The sequence below is a fragment of the Salvelinus fontinalis genome, chromosome 14, assembly GCF_029448725.1.
Source record: "Salvelinus fontinalis isolate EN_2023a chromosome 14, ASM2944872v1, whole genome shotgun sequence".
In the NCBI taxonomy this organism is placed as follows: Eukaryota; Metazoa; Chordata; class Actinopteri; order Salmoniformes; family Salmonidae; genus Salvelinus; species Salvelinus fontinalis.
Genome location: NC_074678.1, coordinates 48,665,168 through 48,671,287, shown reverse-complemented (window position 1 = coordinate 48,671,287; position 6,120 = coordinate 48,665,168). Strand labels below are relative to the sequence as shown.

Below are 6,120 nucleotides of genomic sequence, written 5' to 3'. Positions count from 1 at the left end.
ATCTCAGATTTAATTGTTTGCAAACAGGGACAATTTTGTTGCAAACAAGGCAGACTGATTTGGCATCGGAGAAATATGATAAGACACACAGGCCTCTCTGTCCATTCTTAGCCTGTAATTTTGTAAAATGATGTAGATTTGCATGAAATGTTTATGAAAGGCAATTTTTTGTCAGACCTGCAAATACGATGATAGATTCATGCAATGTTTTTACTATGAAGTAGATCTTTCCACCCCTACTCTTGTCCACAGTGGTAGGGGGAACCCACAACCATCTGGCCCGCAAAATTCCTGAGGTGCCCTGTAATGCTTACAGGAGGAAGAACGCTCTAATGCTGATCTAATGCTCTGGTCTGTCCAATAAGTGAGGGTAAACGGTAAGGATGTTCTCTGCTATTCACTTTATGTTTGAGTTCTTATTTTAGGTATAGGGGAGGGTCTAGGTTGGGGGGTCTAGGCTTTCTTTTCAAGTGTTCAGGGAGGGTTTAGGTTGAATATATTTTGCTGAAGGTAGGGCCATCCATTTTCATTTCAGATAGGGCTGCTTTTCTCCATGTAACTTCTTATGAATAACGTTCACTCCCTAAGTTATTTTAGCTTCTCAAGGCTCTCGAAAGATGCTTCAGACATGTTCAAAAAAAATTAGAGACAGATCTAGCTTTGTGAGTTTTTTTAAGAGGACTCAATACGCCCTGTGTAAATCTTGTAAGACTGTTTTGAGTGAGACTCAACTCAGACAGTTTGGGCGTCTCTCCAAAGAGGACAGGAGGTAGACTTGCACGTTTATTTTCCCGTTGTGTCAATGTTTTAAGCAGAGGAGAGCCCACAAACATCTCAGAGACAGTTCAGTCAAAAGATTATTGCCCGAAAGTATCTTGTTTAATTTGTCTATACATGTATGCGGGAACAATTTGGGTGGTATTGCGGTGATATTGTTACCGTGTAGAGTGATCTCCTTCCTATTTGGATAGACTTTCTAATATCCCGTCCGGAACGGTGGTCAACTGGTTGTCATAGAGTCTCAGTACCTGCAGTTTGTGCAGCTTTGAGAACAGAGCAGAGGCCACCAAACGTGTTTTTTTGGCCAGATGGAGGATCTGAAGATTTACAAGGTCATCAAACATCCCTCCTCGATGGTGTCAATCTCGTTTATGTGTAACTGGAGTTCTCTCGGTTTCTTAAGGCCATCAAACAATCCTATGTCCAGACTACAAACTCCTCCTATTCCAGCTGGGGGTTGGTGGTGAAGGCCCCCATTGTGATGACAGTGATTTGACTGTCCACAAAGAATACCTTTGTGGCACCTGCTTTCAGAGTTACCGGGATCTGTGATACATCCTTGCCATCAACATCCTGGTTCTCTTTGGGGCAGTCAGTCTCCTTCTCACAGGACTGAGACTAATAGCCAAACCGCAAGGCAGAAGACAGATTATGTGCCCTCTAGCCATTTTTCCTGAAAATATAACTTTTTATGGAAAGATTTCGTTTTTATATTGCATTTAACTTGATATATTCAAAAGTTGTATTGATTCACAAAGAAAAGGGATCTCTAAAGTGATACCTGCAGCAAAACGCTAAGCGCTAAGCAGAGCAACGACAGTATACACTGGAGCCATTTAATGCTAGGTCATTTAAATGCCGTCCAACATAAAAAAAACAGCTAAGCCTGATTATTTCCTCGTGTCTTGAGGCTTATAACTGAGAGAGGCGATCAGGACAGTTATAGAGAGGGTCAGACAAATGCACAGTTTTGTAGAGGGTTAACTCTGGCCAAAATATGTCCACGAATATATATACACTACCGGTCAAAAGTTTCAAGGGTTTTTCTTTATTTTTACTATTTTCTACATTGCAGAATAATAGTGAAGATATCAAAACTATTAAATAATATATATGGAATCATGTAGTAACCAAAAAAAGTGTTAAACAAATCAAAAAATATTTTATTTTTGCGATTCTTCAAATAGCCACCCTTTGTCTTGATGACAGCTTTGCTCACTCTTGGCATTCTGTCAACCAGCTTCATGAGGTAGTCACCTGGAATGCATTTCAATTAACAAGTGTGCCTTCTTAAAGGTTAATTTGTGGAATTTCTTTCCTTCTTAATGCATTTGAGCCAATCAGTTGTGTTGTGACCAGGTATTGGGGTGTACAGAAGATAGCCCTATTTGGTAAAAGACCAAGTCCAAATTATGGCAAGAACAGCTCAAATAAGCAAATAGAAACGATAGTCCATCATCACTTTTAGACATGAAGGTCAGTCAATACGGAACATTTCAAGAACTTTGAAAGTTTCTTCAAGTACAGTCGCAAAAACCATCAAGCGCTATGATGAAACTGGCTCTCAGGAGGACCACCACAGGAATGGAAGACCCAGAGTTACCTCTGCTGCAGAGGATACGTTCATTAGAGTTACCAGCCTCAGAACTTGCCGCCCAAATAAATGCTTCACAGAGCTCGAGTAACAGACACATTTCAACATCAACTGTTCAGAGGAGACGGTGTGAATCAGGCCTTTATGTTTGAATTGCTGCAAAGAAAACACTACTAAAGGACACCAATAAGATGGAGAGGCTTGCTTGTGCTAAGAAACACGAGAATTAAAATATATATATATATTACCTTTATTTAAAGTCAGTTAAGAACATATTCTTATTTATTATTACTGCCTTGTTCAGGGGCAGAACGACAGATTTTTTTATTAAATATTTTTCTATTTTTTTAATCTTGTCAGCTCGGGGATTTGATCTTGAAGTCCAACGCTCTAACCACTAGGCTACTTGCTGCACCTGATCTCAATGTACATTAGACTGGTGAAAATTTGTTCTTTGGTCTGGAGTCCAAATTGGAGATTTTTGGTTCCAACCGCCGTGTCTTTGTGAGACACGATGTGGGTGAACGGATGATCTCCGCATGTGTATTTCCCACCGTAAAACATGGAGGAGGAGGTGTTATGGTGTGGGGGTGCTTTGCTGGTGACACTGTCTGTGATTCATTTAGAATCCAAGACACACTTAACCAGCATGGCTACCACAGCATTCTGCAGCAATACACCATCCCATCTGGTTCGGGCTTAGTGGGACTATCATTTGTTTTTCAACAGGACAATGACCCAAAACACACCTCCAGGCTGTGCATCAGATGACCTGGCCTCCACAATCCCCTGACCTCAACCTAATTGAAATGGTTTGAGATGAGTCGGATCGCAGAGTGAAGGAAAAGCAGCCAACAAGTGCTCAGCATATGTGGGAACTCCTTCAAGACTGTTGGAAAAGTATTCCTTATGAAGATGGTTGAGAGAATGCAAAGAGTGTGCAAAGCTGTCATCAAGGCAAAGGGTGGCTATTTGAAGAATCTCAAATATAAAATATATTTGGATTTGTTGAACCCTTTTTTGGTTACTACATGATCCCATATATGTTATTTCATAGCTTTGATGTCTACAATTAAGAAATAGTAAAAATAAAGACAACCCCTTGAATGAGTAGGTGTTCCAAAACTTTTGACCGGTAGTGTATATGTTTTTTTTTTGTATGGAGGTCAATGAGAGTGACAAATTTCGTCAACATAAAATGTACTTGTTATTTTGTTACATGCGGCTTATTTGATCGAATAGAAATTTCGTAATGGTTCGGTTTTTACGAATGCACTGATGTAAGTGGATGTACGTGGCATTTTGGCAACTTTTGAATAAAGCAACTTTATGTCGGCGTTGGGCCTGTTATTCACACACGTATCTGCCCTCTCATTGGCTGGAATGCTCTCACCTGATCTCGCCTATCTTTGATTGAACTCCCACAGCAGGCTACCAGTGCGCTAGGTGCCTACCGGAGGCAACATGGGCGTGGCTAGAGAACCCTCTGCTGTCAGCGATAAGAAGGAACAGAACTGTGAGCCCATAGATCACACATTGGGGGCTATACTAGAACTCTGAATCTAATGGCAGTGGTGTTACGTATGCTTTAGTACTGTGTTCTTTATTCTTATTTTCTAATAATCAATTAGGCTACTACACAGTATGTGTCCATATACAGTAGGTTCAATTACAGTAGGTATGGTTTCTGTTTTGTCATGTTACCTTCCAGTTGAAATGTGTATGCGTTCTTTGGTTGGTTATGCCATGGTCAGTGATTCAGTGAGTTCCAGAACGCACTATGTGATACAGAATACAGTAGCACTGTGTCAAAGGTCACTGGTCTGATCTAAACAATGCACCATTTTGTATGGTACCGCTCCAGAAAGTCACATGCAGCAGGGGACATTATTCCTCTCTAAGTGTAGCAGATTGGTTCAGAGAATGAATAATGATGAATTGACATATTTTCTTCATGAACTAGCAGGTTTATGAAGTAGTAGTAGAGTTTGTTTCATTTATTTGGGAGAGTAGCCTTTAGGTGGCGATGTCTTGACCTGCAGAAAGTTCACTGAAAGCTTCAACGCTTCATTTGAAAGAAAACCCCAAATGTGTATCTTTCAAGATTTAAAGCCCCTAAACCTCAAACTAAAAAGAGTCTAAGTCCATCCTTTTGCAATTGTGTATAATTGTGTTGTTGGTTTAATTGTTTACGGCCTGTATCTTGTCTGTTTGAATTTAGCCTCATGTGTCCTTCATCACCACTTAGTAGCACCACTCTGCACCTCTCTTACCCTCCAAAGTACTACAGGTGCAATCAAATGTGGGACACTGCGTTAACTGAATCCAGTTGATTTTGACTGAAATTTTTGACTCTTTGGTCAAACGTATATGGGTTGAGAGTGGCAGATTTGGGCACTGATAAATGCCTAAATTGTAACGCAGTGGCTGTCCAGTAACATGCTATACATAGAGTGCAAATTACTCCGTGACTTTTGTGAAATAAAATTGTTCATGGGCCTAATAATAAAGACTTCATTTTAACAGTAAAGATGAATGACCTTTGAATGTGGTATGAATACAACCAGTCATGATGCTTTCATCTGATTGTCAAACAAATCACTTCAAAAAGTACAGTATGTAGACCTATTATCATGACAGAGAGGTGTGGGTGTTCATTTAATTTCGAAGCTTTTATTTTCATATTTACTACTGTAAAACATATTTACCACGGCATTTTAAAAAAATTGGAAAATGGTTAAAATATTATTATTTAGACAACCCCCCCAAAGTTTGACTTGTTGCATTTAGGGGAGCCAATATCCCATTCAGCGGAGCGGAGTCCACCCTGCTCCCTCGTAATTCACACCCTGGCTATATCAGACCTTAGGCCCTGGGCTTCATAGTGATAAGAAGTTGCCCCCATCACTCCCACTAATTGGACCACTTTGCAAATGTTTTATTGACTAAGTGAGGATATTGCTGTAATTTAACTCTATGTATTTTGAAATATGAGACATTGAGGATTATAATAAATACTTTTTTTAGGTCATACAAGCAAGCCAAACACCAATGTTTATGATCACTATGTTTAATGTCCAGTTACCAGATGACATGGTGTTATACCCTGGGTTACTATGAACAGAATGAGCCTATGTTTGTCTACTGTGAAGAAAATTTGCCACGGCACACGCACCTGAATGCACTCATGGTGTAAGGACCGATGCTGGAGTAGAGAAGCAGGTACGGTGAGTCAAACATTTAATCAGGAACAGACATGGAACAAGACAGGAACAGCGTCAGCACACAGGTTTACAAGGACATGTGACAATCAATGCTGAATCCAGGAACAGAGCGGGGGAACAGACCGATGTAGGGGAGGTAATGACAGAGGTGATGGAGTCCAGGTGAGTCCAATAATCGCTGTTGCGCGTGACGGGGGAAGGCAGGTGTTCGTAACGATGGTGGCAGGAGTGCGTAATGCTGGGGAGCCTGGCGTCCTCGAGCGCCAGGGGGGAAGAGCGGGAGCAGGCGTGACACATGCAGTGTTGTGTTCGATACCACCTAAAGCGAGACCGATTCAGGACCAAATCAAGTCTGAGTTTAGACCAAGACTGGAAGGGGGTGCGAGACCGAGTCAAGACTGAGACTAGGAGGGGGACAAGGGTTCCGAGACCGAGTCGAGACCATGATTGTCATTTTGTCAACTAACCACCGTAATAAGAGTTCACAATGTCCAGTATTTCTGTGTTCATATTTCAGAATAA

General features: G+C 41.0%; 1 pseudogene; it reads right to left on the bottom strand.

Annotated features, from left to right (window-relative positions):
- Positions 1–632: 632 nt before the first annotated feature.
- Positions 633–3,900, bottom strand: LOC129869346 (leucine-rich repeat-containing protein 15-like; annotated as a pseudogene).
- Between the last annotated feature and the right edge of the window lie 2,220 nt (positions 3,901–6,120).